This window comes from Podarcis muralis, chromosome 3, assembly GCF_964188315.1.
Source record: "Podarcis muralis chromosome 3, rPodMur119.hap1.1, whole genome shotgun sequence".
Lineage (NCBI taxonomy): Eukaryota > Metazoa > Chordata > Lepidosauria > Squamata > Lacertidae > Podarcis > Podarcis muralis.
The window spans coordinates 82,236,382-82,254,125 of NC_135657.1; the positions used below are offsets into that span (position 1 = coordinate 82,236,382).

Sequence of the window (17,744 nt, forward strand, 5' to 3'; positions counted from 1 at the left end):
TAGAGTGACATTGCCAGAGGGAGTCCAATTATCAAATTTGAACATCATGGTTTCTGACAAACTAAGCAGTGCATTACAGTATCCTGGTAGTATAATCGAACAACACTCACAGCCAAATGGCAAAAAGGGAAAGAAACCTAGTTTGGAACTCTTTAAGACAAAGTTGCATTATCAACACTGTTGTGTTATGATCCTGTGATCATAATAATAAAAATTGGTTCATAGACATTATTGCACAAAGTTTAGCATTTTATTTTATGAAAAGTTTATAATTTCAATATTTCTAGGAAGCATATACCTTTTAGATATCACACCTCTAGCATTCACAGCACCAACAGAAGTGCTAATTGTGAGTAAATTTTGCCCACCCCTGGTGCAATAAGTGTTGGAAAAATGTAATGTTTCTGTGACAAAAACACCACAATAACCAAAAAGTATCTGCATTCCTGTACAGTGGTACCTCAGGTTAAGTACTTAATTCGTTCTGGAGGTCCGTACTTAACCTTAAACTGTTCTTAACCTGAAGCACCACTTTAGCTAATGGGGCCTCCTGCTGCCGCCGGAACACGATTTCTGTTCTCATCCTGAAGCAAAGTTCTTAACCCAAGGTACTATTTCTGGGTTAGTGGAGTCTGTAACGTGAAGCGTATGTAACCTGAAGTGTATGTAACCCGAGGTACTACTGTACTCAGAAATGGAAAACTCCAAAGCATTTTAGTACAGGAGTCCCAAGAGTACCGTAGCTAAAAACAAGAGACAACTCAAAGTCATTGATCTTTCTAACACAAACTTTCTTTTTTGGTGTGTCTAGACGGCAACATCAGGCAAAACTTTGTAGTTTTGATGACTTGCTGGCCTTCTGCAGTATTCTCAGAACCTACGATGAATATAGATTCCCAAAGATAGGCTGACTGTCATTATCTGATAATGTCATAGCCATGGGAACTTTATAGAGTACTTCATGCTAGATAAATTATCCATGTTACTAAATTGGCCTGCTCTTTTAAAGACTGGGGGAAAGGGAATCGTGGAGCTGTCCACCTCCAGGACAGCGCAGAGAAAGAGTTTGTGTGACATGAATATATGGACAAGGAAGTTCTTCCCTACCTTTTATTCACTTCAAAAGGAACACTGTAGTGCAGACAACCTGAGGGCAACAAGCTCTACTTTCTGCTTGGATTGGTTGCCCTGCAGAGTGAACTCTGCAGTTCAGCCAATCCCAGCTGGCTCTCACTGCTAATTGGTTGTGAAAGCAAGCCTCCCTTGCAAATACACAATGCTGTGATTCAAGAGCTTTTTAGAGACTCCTCTGTTCCAACAAATAGACTGTCCTCGCCATTTTTTCCCAACCTAGAAAGAGCGGTCTGATTTTAAACTCCCTTTCTCTCTCCATTCCATTCCATTCCATTCCTCTCTCACACACAGTTCCAGTTTGATGTTAAATTTCATATTATTAATGCAGTTTCTTCCACCTTCACTTTTTATATTATATTTTAACCTTGCATTCTGGGGAGGGTTACTGAATCAGAAGTGTAGAAGAAAAACTTTGAAAAAACAACCATAGGTTCCCCTCCCCCCACCGTCTATGGCACGGAAGGAAACCTTATCTCAATTCCAACCTTTAAATCCTTGTAGCCGAGATGTTCTGCAGTTTGTCGTCTCATCACTTCTAGCACGTGCCTGTAAATTACTCCAATTAAAGCCCAATTAGCAGGATATCTTCTGCTTCCAGGAATGGATTGGGGTGTGTATGTGCTTTGCGTCAGTAGGAGTGCTGCATGCACCCAGTGTCTTTGCCTGCCCTCGCATTCTATAGGGAAGCGAGTGTCAGACCACAGGGCAATCCACAGGTGAATGCCTGTTCCTCTCCCACCCAGAGAGGAATTCAAGGTAATAGTTTTTCCCATCATTCTTTGTTTATCTCCATCTGCCTCTCCCTGGGGGTGTTGAGAGAGACCTCCATTCCTGGTGCAGGCAGAAAGAGGAAGTCCCTTGTACCTTTTGTTCAAGGCTGAGCACAGTGACATGAAACTGAGATGGCCATACCCATACCTATAGATCAGGGGTCAGCAACCTTTTTCAGCCATGGGCTGGTCCACTGTGGGCTGCTCTACATGGTCAGACCATGTGGTGGGCCGGACTATATTTGAACAAATTCTTATGCCCCACAAATAACCCAGAGATGCATTTTAAATAAAAGGACACATTCTACTCATGTAAAAACATGCTGATTCCCGGACCGTCCGCGGGCTGGATTGAAAAGGCGATTGGGCCGCATCCAGCCCTGGGGCCTTAGGTTGCCTACCCCTGCTATAGATAGTCTCTTTATTTCTTTGATGTAGCCCCTTGAAGATGGGCTGTATCCTCTCAAATGCATTGAAAATTTGGTTATTTCTCATTCAATAATCTTCTGTTCACTTGTACTAGTCTGCCCCCTTCATTAGCAATGGAAGAAAAGTTGTCAACTGTTCCCATGAGGCCTTGGGGTGTGTACTGGTGTGGGGAGCTGTAGCAACTGTAGCAGCAACAGTTCCCACCCTGCTCATGCAAAAGAGGAACAGGCCTTAGCAACATTTTCAGCCCTCAGACGGCATGCACAGACAATCATTTATGCCCATATTATATTACTATAGATGTTACATTGTCTCTGCATACTAATAGCAGGGCCAATAGCTCTCAGGCTAGACATTTACTGGTTTTCTAATGAAAGCCTAAGAATTCTTTGTTATGATATTAACATCCTTCATGAGACCAGGTTGCTTAGGTTGCACTCCTATAAATCAGAGGTGAGAAACTTGTGGTCCTTCAGATGTAGCTGGGCTATAGCTCCCATCATCTTGGACCTTTGACCATATTGGTTGGAGCTCATAGGAGTTGAAGTCCAAGAAATATTGAGGACCGCAAGTTCCCCATCCTTGCTATATACATATATCATTGAACTCAGTAGGGCTTACTTTTGTCTCATTCAGCCTTTAACTCCTGTATACTTTAAAGGACAGACTCACAAACTACGGTAAATGATAGTAGGGTGCTCTACAAAAACCAGTCTTTCGACTTTCTTTGTCACGTGTTTGGAGTAAGTAAGCTCAATGGACATTAAAACAGTCCTACACAGAATTCACTTACCTTGCTATTGCTTCCATTTGCTTTCTAAAACAACAACAACAACAACTTATTTTTGACATTAGCTCTTCCCTTCTGCTCAGAAGCACTTTGTGACACTTTGGTAAATGTGAACCATCAAATTTTAGTTCACATAATTGTAACAAGTGGTCCAAGAAAACAGAGAGTGTTTGTATCATTCCATTCAATTAAATCAACATAAAAAGAGTGATTTAGTATTCTGTTGTTGTTCTTTGAAGACATGCAGATGGCAGCAATACTTGGAAAAGCAAAAATTGTTTCAAAGCTGCCACCAACTGTTACACTTGCAAACTGCAATCCAAAGAACTGACTTTGCACTGAAATCCACACTGATACATTGTGTAACACGGTGAATTTCTCCTCTTTCACTATTTCTAACTCACAGGACACACACATACACACAGCTCTTCTTTTAATAAGTCACACAGAGAAACAAAGAGAATGCTCTGCTTTCTGATAACTAGAGTGCAATGAAGAAGAGCCTGGTAGATCAGACCAATGCCCCATCTATGCCAGTGCTCACAGTGACCAGCCAAAAGTCTGTGGGAACCCTGACTAAAAGTGCTTGCAGCTTTTAAATGTGACTATGCAAATAACTTTACATGAATCTTTTTGAGGCTCTCTGGGATCAATTTTCCCAAGCTTCAAAACTGTGTTATATACAAACCACATACCAGCACTCTATTTGGGTTTATTTTCCCTCTAACAAACCATGTAACTTCCTGCATTTCCGCCAGCTATACTAAAAGTCATGTCACCCCATGGACTGATAGCACTGCAGTGTCTTTTTCGAAAGCTCATTAAAGCTTGGTTCACGCAACCAGAAGATAATGTGGCAATTCTTCTTGGACTTTACCTATTCAGGTTGGAAGTCCAGACTTTACCATTTTGCGCAGGCCAGCTTCTGTAGATGATGCAGCCAATCCTCTGGATATCGCATCTGTGGTTGACCCACTGTGTATAGGTGGATGAGCTGCTCACCTATGGTTTTTTTTAAAAAATAACTTCTGCAAAGCACATCCTGTCTGTGAGATACTCTTATGATTCAGGGTGATGGTAGTGGGGAATTCTGAACGCTACTTCACTGCCTCTGCCGGAACAACTTTGTACGTAAGGCTGCTCCCATGACTTTTGGTTCAAAAGAAGAAGCCAGTGAAGGTAGGCTGTTTTCAGAGACGGTGCTAATGCACCATGTCCTTCTGCAGATGTTGTGTTCATTACCTGTCTGAATGACACTGGTGTTGTCACTGTGTGGGAAAGGCTGATCTATACTGACTGACATTGAGCAAGGGAGGTTTTCACTGACAGCAGTAGAAATACTTATTAGAATAAGGATCACCTCCTTTATTGCTATCATAAACAGAGGAAAATTATCATAATCAAGGCTTGTTATGCTGCCACATGCTTCACTGTCCCTGGTAAGGACCTCCAGGAAACAGCAGCTATTTACAGCTGTTAGTGGCCTGGAAATAATTCATCTAAGTCAATGCCTGTTTCCAAGCTTCAGCAATATAAAGGGTTAAAAGCTTTTGGATAAGACAGTGGAAGCACAATATTTCCATCTGCATCCAGTAGCTTGTTCCTTTGTATCTTATAAACCATTAGATTAAGGGGTCAGCAAGTGAACTGCATCCCAGGACCTTTCTGGGTCTCTGGGTCATACCGCCAACCTTTTTGCCAACCTAGAGATAAGGGAAGTGTATGGAAAGAGTGTTAGCTGTGAAAACAGGACCTACTGGCATCCCAATTCAGGAACAAGTGCAGGTCTCTTAGACACACCACTGCCCTACTATCATTTCTCCCAAGTGGAAAGCAAGTTGGTGGCCAGGTCATCATTTGGCATTTATAGAGGAGTCTTTCATCATGCACTCACCAAAGGGCCTTGCACAAAGCATAGCCTTTGGTTCTCCACTCCTTCCCCATATCTGCAGTATTGTTACCAGCCTTTCACGGGCCACTTTTTCTCTAAACACAGCTGCAGAAAACTTTTCCATGTTCAAATGATAAGTTTTTCCAGAGCATGAATGGGAACTTTGCTCAATGATGTGTTCTGAGAGGCAGGCTGCTGCTGTCTGAGTGGTAGGGCTGGCCCAGAAGCTGTCACTCAAAACAAACCTCAGAAAGAGCCAGCATCAAATAAATTCAGACAGTTTCGTCAAGGCAGCAGAGTACTCAGGGTAGTAACAATGGGCTCGCCTAAATTTCCCTTTGTCCTGCCGTGTCTTCCCTTTGTTCCATGACTTCTGGGCATTGCCCCAATAGGATTTTCTTTTGTCCCACTACTTTCCCCAAGAAAATCCGCTCTTTACTGCTGAACCAGAATAAATGTCAACTTGTGGAAAACCTGATTGGTGTACACGGTGGGTACTGCTGGAAGTCACAGACTTGGATGGGCCCAAAGATGAGAAAAAGATCAGAACTTTTCAAGGAACTGAGTTTTATTAAGAAAGCATGACAAAATAGTAGTTTAGTAGTTCCAGAGACAGAAAGGGAAAAACGAGAGGGAGATGAGGGATGGGGGACCTGTTCTTCCATTACGAATTTCCTGGAAAGGAGTCCAAAGGTACAAGGATGGGCACCTTGCCTGGAGCTGCAACAAATTAGTTAGCAGCAAAGTTAACACAGGAGGCTTGTGTGAGAGTCCCATAAGGTGGGATGCTAAAAGGCTTAAAAAAGAATTGAGAGGCAAGATCAAAAGTGAAAATGTTGCCTTGCTCCTGTTTAACAACGGCAGCAACAAAATAAGGTGTTTATGTCCCAGTGGGTTTGAAAGTGCTTCGTAAATATTACAAAGTAGGACAGGTATGGTTTCAGATTGGATAGTGTTGAGATTTTAGCTGAAAGGCACAACCTGCACTGCTCCATTTATCGATGGGGAAGCTTATATAGACAGCTTATTGGTATAGTAGCTTATTTTTGAGAATATCATTGGCTCCGGATTGATCTGCTATAATGAGCCCAACTTGTGGTCTGAATTTCACAATTGCTTTTCCTTTAGTCTAGTTACCTGAAAATGTGCAGGGCAATCTTTGCCGGTGTTGCTGAAAGATTGATTTCCGAGAAGCACAAGAGACAAGGCAGCAAGTCAGTGGCTCCAAAGGCAGTAACAGGTCAAAAAACAGCGTGGTCTGTAATAAAAGGCAAGTCTCTCCTAGGGTACTTACATTAAAGCCAACTGAAAGATCAGAGCAGACACAGCAAAGAGGAGGGTTGAGAGGGGAAGGCGGCAGTCTGGAGACAACTTTCACTGGAACAGCATCTGGGAAAAGATTAAGGAAGCATACAGGTGATTAGATAAGCAGCTACACTCAACCTGAGGAAAGTGCAGGGATTAGGAAAATGTGGCCCTCCAGATGTTGTTGGATTCAACCCCTGTCAGCTCAAGCAACAACCTAGGATGGCCTTAGTGGTGTCAAGTGGGGTGGAGGGTGGGGGGTGGGGTTGGTAGAGAATGAAAAGCCAACAAGGAAATCCCCAGGGGTAAATAGGTGAAAGCTTTGACTTGTTTGCATACAGTATATGCCAACTGGGAGGAAGAATGAGCAAATGTTGCTGTGTTTAGTTAAAATGCTTTAACTCTGCTTTCCAGACAGTACAAAGCATTTAACGAATTGAAACAACCAGAATTAAAAACTCTGAGACAATTTTTTAAAAACCCCATATAGGGTGGAATTGCCATCCCATAAACATATAGGGTGGGATTCCGATCCCATCAGCACAGACTTTGCATGAGGGCTTCCACTTGCACAAATGGGGCTTTCTCCCTCTCCTGGCACCCCCAAAACTGGCTTGGGGGGTCAGGAGAACCCCAAGAAGAGCATGTGGGGGGAGCAGAAGGGAGATTGTTCTGTTTGGCAAGCTAGAATGCTAGCACTGACAGGATGTTCCCCACAGCACAATGTTGAATTCCATGTGTAATTTCATTTTTATCAGATCAAAAAATCACGGTCTAGATTAAAATCGCAAGTGAAAAAGGAAGCAGAAACACTAAGTACAATTTCAACAAAAATATGGGAGTATGAAATAACACTGCAGGCACCAGAATGACTTCTTCTGGACTGGTGTTTTGGGGGCACAGCACCAACACAGAAAAGGCCCTGTTAGCTGCCTGGCCTCTGGTGATGATCTGAGTAAATGGACAGGATTGTATGAGAAGTTTTTATTGCTCCCATTTCCCTGGGCAGCCAGAAGCTCTAGGCATTAATTGATAAATCAGGGTTTGGTTTTCCATATATTTGCAGGGCGGAAGCAGAAACCATTGCAGACTTACATAATGTGGCATCAAGGAAAAGCAACACTACTGGCCTGAAGGCAAGATCAGTATTTGCCTCAGAGCCCATCAAACCCAGAACAAACCTGACTGCATTTCCAAGGGTTGTTTCTGACCAAGTTAAACTCAGTGTGGAGCCACTTAAATTAATGAACTTTACAGAACAGAGTGGGTCTGTTCTGACTAGCACTAACCCTGGAAGCAACCCCAAACCTCCACTTTCAGCATTAAACAAATACAGCACATGGGGGGGGGGGAGAAGAAGAAGAAGAGTTTGCATTTGATATCCTGCTTTATCACTACCCAAAGGAGTCTCAAAGCAGCTAACATTCTCCTTTCCCTTCCTCCCCCACAACAAACACTCTGTGAGGTGTGTGGGGCTGAGAGACTTCAAAAAAGTGTGACTAGCCCAAGGTCACCCAGCAGCTGCATGTGGAGGAGCAGAGACGCGAACCCAGTTCCCCAGATTATGAGTCTACCACTCTTAACCACTACACCACACTGGCTCAGGAGAGAGAGAGAGAGAGAGAGAGAGAGAGAGAGAGAGAGCACACCCTCTCCTTTTAGCTGTGTGTGTGATTTCCAGGAAAATGTAATGCATTCCATCAGTAACAAAACAAAAGGAAGGACACCTTACTTCAGTGAAAATGGGCACTGTAACATCTTGTATTGATCCTTTTAATTGGTAAGTCCTACCCTCGAAGCACTCAAGGAAGAAGGTGGCACTGCAAAGCGATTTGCCTCATCATCGTTACTGAAGTACCCCAAATTGCAGAGGGCAAGAAAACTGACATTGCTTTTAAAAAATGCAAAATGCAAAGCCTCTAGAATTGTTTCCTTTTCTTTTGTCCCCATATGTTTCTGTACTGGTTGAATCATTGCCACATTGTTTTTAACTTAACCAAAAACCAGTAAGAAACAACCAAGTCACTTTGGCAGAAGTTCTGTAGAGAATATTTATCATCCAGAAAGATATTTACTCCGCCGTGTGACTCAGTGCTACACTTCATAGAAATTCGGCATTTCATTATATATCCCATAGATATGCTATTGAGTTTTCAGAGCATGAAGGGCAGATGTAGTGCTGGTACTTGAAAACAACTAAGGTAAAGGTAAAGGTAAAGGTACCCCTGCCCATACGGGCCAGTCTTGACAGACTCTAGGGTTGTGCGCCCATCTCACTCAAGAGGCCGGGGGCCAGCGCTGTCCACAGACACTTCCGGGTCACGTGGCCAGCGTGACAAGCTGCATCTGGCGAGCCAGCGCAGCACACGGAACGCCGTTTACCTTCCCGCTAGTAAGCGGTCCCTATTTATCTACTTGCACCCAGGGGTGCTTTCGAACTGCTAGGTTGGCAGGCGCTGGGACAGAGCGACGGGAGCGCACCCCGCCGCGGGGATTCGAACCGCCAACCTTTCGATCGGCAAGTCCTAGGCGCTGAGGCTTTAACCCACAGCGCCACCCGCGTCCCGCGACCCTGAACTAAATATGTGTGCTAATGAGCCCAGCTTAGGAGGGTTATCTCACTTCCAATAGCCCTTGTTTTAATCTGGAAAACAGATCCCCACGTGTTGAGCAGGGCACACATGAGCAGCATAGAAAGATGAGGTCACAAGCGGATCAGCCCCACAATAAACCTGTCTTCAGAAAGTATGGTGAAACTAGAAAGGTGAAACTCATACAGACTGAGTTATTTCGGTTCATGTAATATATCCATTCACAAAGGTGTGAAGCAGCAATTGTATCAAAACCTTCCATCAAATTGAAACAACTCCTGCACCTTTTCTACATAAATGTAAGGCAAAGCTTTGCACTAAAGGTCACTCCTTATCGATTAGAAGATTTTCTGAGTCCTTTGGATTAGTTATTTGGACCAGCCTGAAGCACAGACATGCAATGCAGGATACATAATGAGGCTGCAGACAAGATCTTTGCAGTGGTGGAACTGACTACATGCCTTCTCGATCCCTGTCTTTCCCTTGGCTAAAAAAAATCTAGTGGGAGGGAATTGACTGCATGGGTTCAGTGGCCTCCAAGGGGACTTTATAGGAAGAATTTGGCTAGTTCAGATAAAGGTTAGGATGAGTACCAGTGCCCTGCTGGAGTCCCAGATTAGCATCCATCATGTTGGGGTGGTTTCCATCCCTGCACTGAGCCTCCCACTGCTTCTATTTATAGGTATCACCAGTACACACTGCATGCCAAATCTCTTGGAAGCTTGGTTTTCCATATATTTTATAGAGTAGGATTTTCCCATGGACTGCTAATTGCAGGGGGTCGTCTATCCCGTCTTCTCCAGACTTTCCAATCTTGTTTGGATATCCATTTGGCCATAATGACTGTCTTAATTTATAGTGCTAAATCATGACTGAAGGAATCTTTTTGATGGCTAATGTCACTTGGCAACGTTCCCCTCCCCTTATGTTTGCACACAGGCAATTAGAGCAAGTGGTGCAATATAGGTGCCACATGTTCTGACTGCCTGGTAACCTCCAGTAGCCAGACTGCTGCATTTTGCACCAGTTTAAATTTCTGAAGTATCTCTAAAGGTAGTCCTATGTAGACTTCATTACAGTAGTTTAACCTGGATATCATTAGTACACAGATCACTGAGTAGAACCATGTTCCGGTTAGCTACTCCATTTTGGAGAGGAACTGAGTGTTACTTAATAATACAAAATTAGGAAAAATGTGTGCCTGGTGAAACTTGCATTTGTGTAGGGTTTTTTTTTATATTTATTTGCACTTCAAGTTTGCCTGTCACTCAAAATGCTCACAAAGTGGTGTGTGTGTGTATGTATCCGCACGATGGGGTGAGCTCCTGTTGCTTTGTTCCAGCTCCTGCCAATCTAGCAGTTTGAAAACATACCAGCATGAGTAGATAAATAGGTACTGCTGTGGTGGGAAAGTAAACGACATTTCTATGCGCTCAGAGACTTATCATAGTCTTCCATGCACCAGAAGCGGTTTAGTCATGCTGGCCACATGACCTGGAAAAGCTATCTGTGGACAAATGCCGGCTCCCTCAACCTGAAAGCGAAAATGAGCGCCGCACCCCAAAGTCGAATTATATATATATATATATATATATATATATATATATATATATATATAATCAACCCAGTTTAAATAGGATAAAAGTATAACTTCATAAAAGCAAGGGTAAGAATATCCAGCTAAATACCTTATAAAAGGAAGATGTCTTCACCTGCCTTCACAAAGAGACCAGGGAAAAATAAAATAAGCTTTTTTATATATGACAGAAGCATGCAGCCAATAAATCATTAAAGGTGACTTATAACCTAACACAGAGGAATAATGGAGTGTGTTAGGTGCTATATGAAAGCTAATAGATTAAAATGAAATCTTCAGTTTCCTTTTGTCTGCCTTGCTCAGCAGAAACCTTAAGCTGAAAATCTAAAATCATTTATGTCTTAACTAGAATTTGGGCAAAGAACAGAGAGCAAGTGAAACGATTCTGCTGCTGCTGTCATTTTTTTTAAAAAAACAACACACCCCATAATCCCTTCCCTTTGATAAAATTATTTCTTAATTTGGGCACTAAAATTATATCCTTACAGTTTGGGCATCTCCTTTGTTAATGAGTCTACAGCTTGAGCAAACATTGATACTATAAACAACTAGGGAAAGGAGAGGATAATAACTGTTGTGAAAATAACTGAGAATCTTGCAGGATAGCCAGTATTCAACCATATAGTTAAAAGGCTATGAAAGTAATGCATTTTTTTATACTCAGGGGTGAAGTATCTCTAAAGATCTCAACTGAAAGGGCAACTGCTTTGTCCTTCCTAATATCTGTTTTGCAAAATTTTGTTTGCCTATTCAATTGTCTACAAAAATAGCTGTTGCTTTGTGACACTTGCTGCTAGCTACGAACAGTGCATATGGAGACAGAGTGAAATCCATGAAGCTATTCTATAATATTGATCCTTGATAGTATTGATCCTTGAGGGCTGTATGAAGCCTTGGCCCGAGTTCCTGTGGATGGCAAGGATAGAAAAAATGGGCAAAGGGGTGGTGGCGGCAGAAAGAAGAGAGAGTCCTGTCTAACTCTTGGCTGCCAGCATGTGCTGCCCATCAGATTTCCCATAACAGAATATGGACCTTAACAGGGGGGAAAACATTCTCCACCTCTGCCCTTTACTTTACTTCTCGGACTTACTGCGCCATTCCATGACTGCTTCGGAAACCACAGGAGCATAACAGCAGCAAGCTTGCTCCCACATGTAAACTATAGTGGCTTTATGTCAGTACTGCAAGCAGGCATAGCAGTGTAAATGTTTAGAGTCAGTAAGTGAGTGATGTTCATTAAAATCCAACAAAAGAGATCTGAGCACACAGAAACACTAGCACACACATAGGCAGGAGGTGCAAATAATAAATACACGTCTCTATCAAAGATCAGGGCCCTTAACTTTTGGTATTGGCATCTACTTTTTCCCAAGTAATTATTAAGCATGTCGTGAACTTGGAATCTGAATGCATTTAAGAACTAAAGAGATGAAAAGTGGGCAAGGAACTGAATCTTTTCACCAGAACATATATCGCCCTAAGTGCTTGCTCCATAAAGAGATTGCTCACCTTCTGCTTATTCCAGTTAGAAATAGCCCCCAAACTGGAAATCACAGTGTGGTTTTTCTATTCAAGCCTTGATTAACTGGATATGGAAAATGAATGTTAATGTTTAACACATCACAGCAGGTTGCCATGGGGGAACACCAAATGTAGCAGTTCCTTGGAAATTTGGTATCCATTTTTCCAGTACTGAACACAGATACAGAGGAGAGGAGAATATCTCAAACCACTAGGGATACCTATGTTCCTTTCAGAAAGACTTGCTTTATTATATAAAGCTTGTATAAATTTGTGCCCTGCAATCTTGTAAGGATGTTTGTTGGTATGTTACTTGTTTATGGTTGCATATGTTATATTATGGGACGCGGGTGGCGCTGTGGGTAAAAGCCTCAGCGCCTAGGGCTTGCCGATCGAAAGGTCGGCGGTTCGAATCCCTGCAGCAGGGTGCGCTCCCGTTGTTCGGTCCAAGCGCCTGCCAACCTAGCAGTTCGAAAGCACTCCCGGGTGCAAGTAGATAAATAGGGACCGCTTACTAGCGGGAAGGTAAACGGCGTTTCCGTGTGCGGCTCTGGCTCGCCAGAGCAGCTTTGTCATGCTGGCCACGTGACCCGGAAGTGTCTCCGGACAGCGCTGGCCCCCGGCCTCTTGAGTGAGATGGGCGCACAACCCTAGAGTCTGTCAAGACTGGCCCGTACAGGCAGGGGTACCTTTACCTTTTATGTTATATTATGCATAATAAAATAATAAAAATACAGTGATACCTCGGGTTAAGTACTTAATTCGTTCCAGAGGTCCATTCTTAACCTGAAACTGTTCTTAACCTGAAGCACCACTTTAGCTAATGGGGCCTCCTGCTGCTGCTGCGCCACCAGAGCACAATTTCTGTTCTCATCCTGAAGCAAAGTTCTTAACCCAAGGTAATATTTCTGGGTTAGCGGAGTCTGTAACCTGAAGCATATGTAACCTGAAGCGTATGTAACCCGAGGTACCACTGTATTTTTACAAATGAATACCTTCTTCACCATTCTCAGTTGAAAGTCTGACTGACTGTATGTGTGACAGAGAGGAGACGGAATTTCTTTTTATGGATCCTCAGAGTCAAAAATCAAAACCAGCCCCAGCTGTCCCTAATAATTAAATTTCAGTAACCCAGACTGAGAATTTTTATGTTGACTGGTGACTTAAAATGCTGACATTTAAACAGCTTCAGCTTTATTTCAAAATGAGCACAAGGGAACTTCACACATACACTGGAGTTTTCCTGCTGGGAAACCCAACAAAATACCAGTGCATTGATTTACATAGTGAAGGTTATTCATGAGGACTTGGAATTTCATTACCCAGAACGTAAAAGTGAAAGTCACCCCCATACAAAGATGCACGTGACTCTTAAAACTAAGTTGGAACTTAATAAATTTTATATAATGATGATGGTTTGTTCTATTAAAAATAAAATTCAATGTCTAGTTGCAGCTGAAAGATTAACAAATTCATCATGACATAAACTTTCATAGGCAAGAGTCATAATAATAGGATGGTTCCTAAAAGCACACTTCTCACATATCAAAGGCCAGCATAAAACAGAAAGTACATAATGAAGATGCCAAACACACCACTGTGGGGAGGAAATTCTACAACTTAGAGGCTGCCACAGACTTCCAAACTTCTGACAGGGATGGCCTCCTATGCTGATCCTAGAAGGTCAGCACAGAAGCAGGAAGTCTTTCAGATATTTGGAGCCTAAGTCATGAACAGCTTTAAACACTAATGTGAGCTTGAAATGAACTGGCAACCAGTGCTGCTGTTTTAACTCAGGGTTTTGCTTATTTTAAATGGAGCCCCAGCCAGTAACCTGCTACATTTTGGACCGGTTGACGTTTCTAAGTTCTCTTCCAGGGCAGCTCCATGGATGGTGCTCTCTACCCCATCAACATACAAAACCAAAAGAAAACAATCCTCCTTATGGGGATTCTAAGTGCAAAATGTCTGTCTAAATATTTAAAGCTTTCCATTGCGTTCTGGACACTGGAAGAGTTAGGTACCAATGAGTCTTATTGTGCGGTTAAACTCAGGGCAACAAAGAAACCTCTCCAGAAGGCTATAATGGGAAATTGGGCTTAAGGTGTGCGCAGCTCTGCCATTTAGAGCTTTATAGGTCAGCTAGCAGGCTGGCCGTGCAGTTTCAACAAGATCAGCATGTCTTCCATTTCCTCTTTCTACACTAGATGACGCTCCCAAGCTATTTACTAGGACAGTCCTGGACACACGTCAAGGACAGCCCCAAGCAAAGCACTCAACAGTAATCAGTCCTGGAGATGACAAAGGCATAAATTATAGGTGCGATGATGCTACTCTCCAGTAACTCTTTACTGGAGTTAAGAAGAAAATCCAGGTGCTGAATGAATAGCCGGTACTTTTCAAGCATATCTGTTTCTGTGAAACTCAAGTAAAATAGCTATCATACAATGGTTGCTGGAAGAACCAGTCAGTTAATTGGTATGCATTGCTTTTTGCCAGTGAATATGTTACATTCATTTATATCAGTGGGAGCTATATGTGGCTTATCCAGCCTCATATAACCAACATGCTTAGCTCTAATTAATGCACGAAGGGGTTAAGACCATACCGTAAGCTGTCCTGCCAGGTTTAGCTAGGTCACTAGGAAGGATTATCAAGCCTTTTTTCTCCCATTCCACCATATGAACCCTACCAGTAAGGAGGTTGAAGCTGGATGCTCCAAGCTTAAACCAAATGGCTTTAGCAAGCCATCACTGTGTTTCTATACAAATAATTTAGAAACCTTTGCCAATTTGGATCCTGTTATACTGCTTGTCTTTACTTGCTGCTGTATGGCAAAGCACATGAATCTGACCTTTGAAAAGTTTGAAATAAACCATTTTTAATCTATGCTCTATGCTAAGGGAAATGGGGAACTTTGGAAGCAACTTAGAAGGGGTTATCTTAAAGGTCTAACCATCTATATTTCCAGGCTTTACTTTGCTACATGTTTTGTGATTTTATATCTCATCCATGCAGTATTACTATTTATATTTTTATCATATATTTATTTTTATCCTCCACAGAGTTCAGAGTTCCATACATGGTGCCTCTCACCTTTTATGCTCACATCAGCCCTGTGAGGTAGGTTTAGATGAAGGGGAGTGACAGAACCTAAGTCACCCAGTCAGTTTCACGAGTGAGTAGGGATTTGAACAAAGGTCTTTCCAACACTTCATCCACTATACCACACTTGATGCACAATACAGATGGTGCAATAATAATTTGGATACAAGCTCTCTCCTTAATTCCCAGGAGAAGTACAGTTGTGTTTCCTTAGAATGCTTCAGTGATACTCATTCACAGAGACTATATTTCTCAAACTGCATGGATGCTGGCTGAAAAACACCTTTGCTGGAGTTAGAAAGTTGTACTCCAGAAAGTTTTACACCAAAGATCCTTATATTTCTAGTTTGACAGTATTTTCAATAAAGGCTTGATGGAATAACTGCTAAGACCCAAATAAATCCATCACATTGCACTGTGGAATTAGTGCAGATGAATCAGGTACACTGGCCCATCATATACCCTTTCTGGTGGTTAGATTCAGTATGTTATAATACAACGAGAAAATAAGGAAGAATAAATTATTCTCTATAGAGCTAGAGCAGAGAGCAGGTGAAACACTTTTCAGAGAGCAAAAGTGAATGCATGACAGAAGCAACTTTTTAGATGGTGCAGGACTGCAGTGGCAGAATTGCTATGCAAAAGAATTTCCAATGCAGGGAATTGCTTACATTATTGCTGCTGCATGATATATGGCCTAGTTTTGCTACAAGAAAATGAACACAATGCATAGGTATCTTTTAATAACCAAAAACAAAACTATTATGCCCCATAGATCTTTCGAGACCACAGTGTAAAAAACCCAGAATTTGTTGAATTTGTCGTCTACACCAACCTTATCCCATTTTATCCTCAAAGTGACTCTGAGCAAGCTTAGGTTGGAGAGACAGTGACTCAGTGCCGGATTTACGTATAAACTAAACAAGCTATAGCTTAGGGCCCCACTCTCTTGGGCCCCCCCCAAAAAACCTAAAGAAAAAACACCTGGATTTACATTTCCAAAATATAAGATAAAAAACAAATAAAATAAAACCTACATACAGTTAGAGCTTAATAATTATATCACTATTAATATACTTCTTAATTGTATTTCAGTTCAACAATTACTTTGATAAAATACATATTTTGTTATGTGCAAATGGCTTTAGAGACCTATTAGGTCCATAAATTACCATATAGCATATATCCAACACAAAAAACAGAGACAATTTGTTATTGACAAAGGACAGCTGGACATATAAAGGGCCCCATTACCTTCAGTAGCTTAGGGCCTCATCAAACCTAAATCTGGCCCTGCAGTGTCTATTCTTTCTTAGAATGGGTGGAAGATGATTTTCTGCAACGACTATAGCCAGGGGCCTAAAGTTCCTTTCCTCCACATATGTTCTAAATTGAACAGGGACGATATGCACTGCAGTACTGGAGAGGAGGAAGGGTGCAAGATTCAAACAACTACATTTTTTTAAGTAGTGGGAGGTAAAATGTCAGGAAGTGGTGGGCCATTGCTGCAAGGGGGAAAACAGCAGCCCTGCAGAGGTTTACCATTTGCCACTTAGGAACATAGGAAGCTGCCTTGCACAGAATAATTTCAATGGTTTATATAGCTCAGTATCAGGGCCAGCCCAATACATTGTGGTGCCTTAGGTGAACAACTAAATGCTGCCCCGCCTGGTAAGAAGATGTGAGTGAAGATCTACATCAGGAGCATAGGAAGAACAAAGATCTACATCAGGATCTGCTGGCCCTGTGGATCCTGCTGGCTGAGATGGTAACTTCACCTTGCCTCATGGGTGGTGCAGCCCTGCTTACTATTGTGTACACCAGGGTTTCCCAAACTTGGGTCTCCAGCTGTTTTTGGACCACTACTCCCATCATCCCCAGCTAGCAGGACCAGTGGTCAGGGATGATGGGAACTATAGTCCAAAAACAGCTGGAGACCCAAGTTTGGGGAACACTGGTGTACACTGATGGACAGTGGCTCTCTAGGATTCCAGGAAGAGATATTTCCCAGCCCTTCCTTGAAAAGCTGAGAATTGAACCTTGAAGCTTTTACATGCAAACCAGATGCTCTCCTACTGAGCTATGGCCATATCTATTTAATTTTTAAAATGCAGAATGTGTACTCCTGCACTTAAATTCTACAATAGAGGAGTAATCAGTTACTACAGAATATATGTGTCTATTTCCATCTACCTGTGTTAGATATAGATATTTTTAAACCCACCACCACCACCAAAGGCACAAATATGAAGGAGTATCAACCATTCGGTTCACTGACACTCATGAGACACATTCCCCCACAATGAACTCACTATATCAGCTGATACACTAGCTAGAAAAGGACATGACATTTCCCCATTGAAAACATAATAAATATTGATCCCTGGATGCAGATGTTTTCCACAGCAGGTGTGATTGTTAGAGATTTTTAGATCCTCTGAAACAACTGAGTTGTAACTGTGCATTCATTTTACAATAAAGCATTTGTCTAGAAAGGCCCCAAGGCAGGTCAGGGTAATGGAAAGGGAAATCTACCATATTAAGATTAAGGCACCTTTCTTACTGAGACCCCTGTGATTAAAAACTCATTGACAAAAAGCAAAGCTGTCTG

At 42.2% G+C, this 17,744-nt stretch overlaps 1 long non-coding RNA gene across 1 annotated transcript in view; it reads right to left on the reverse strand.

Moving 5' to 3' along the window:
* The window catches only part of LOC144327290 (uncharacterized), a 48,913-nt gene that overhangs the window by 22,560 nt on the left and 8,609 nt on the right, over positions 1 to 17,744 (reverse strand). The window contains exon 2 of the long non-coding RNA XR_013392307.1: positions 6,309 to 6,403. This is a non-coding gene — a long non-coding RNA (uncharacterized LOC144327290). The remainder of the gene's footprint in view (positions 1 to 6,308; positions 6,404 to 17,744) is intronic.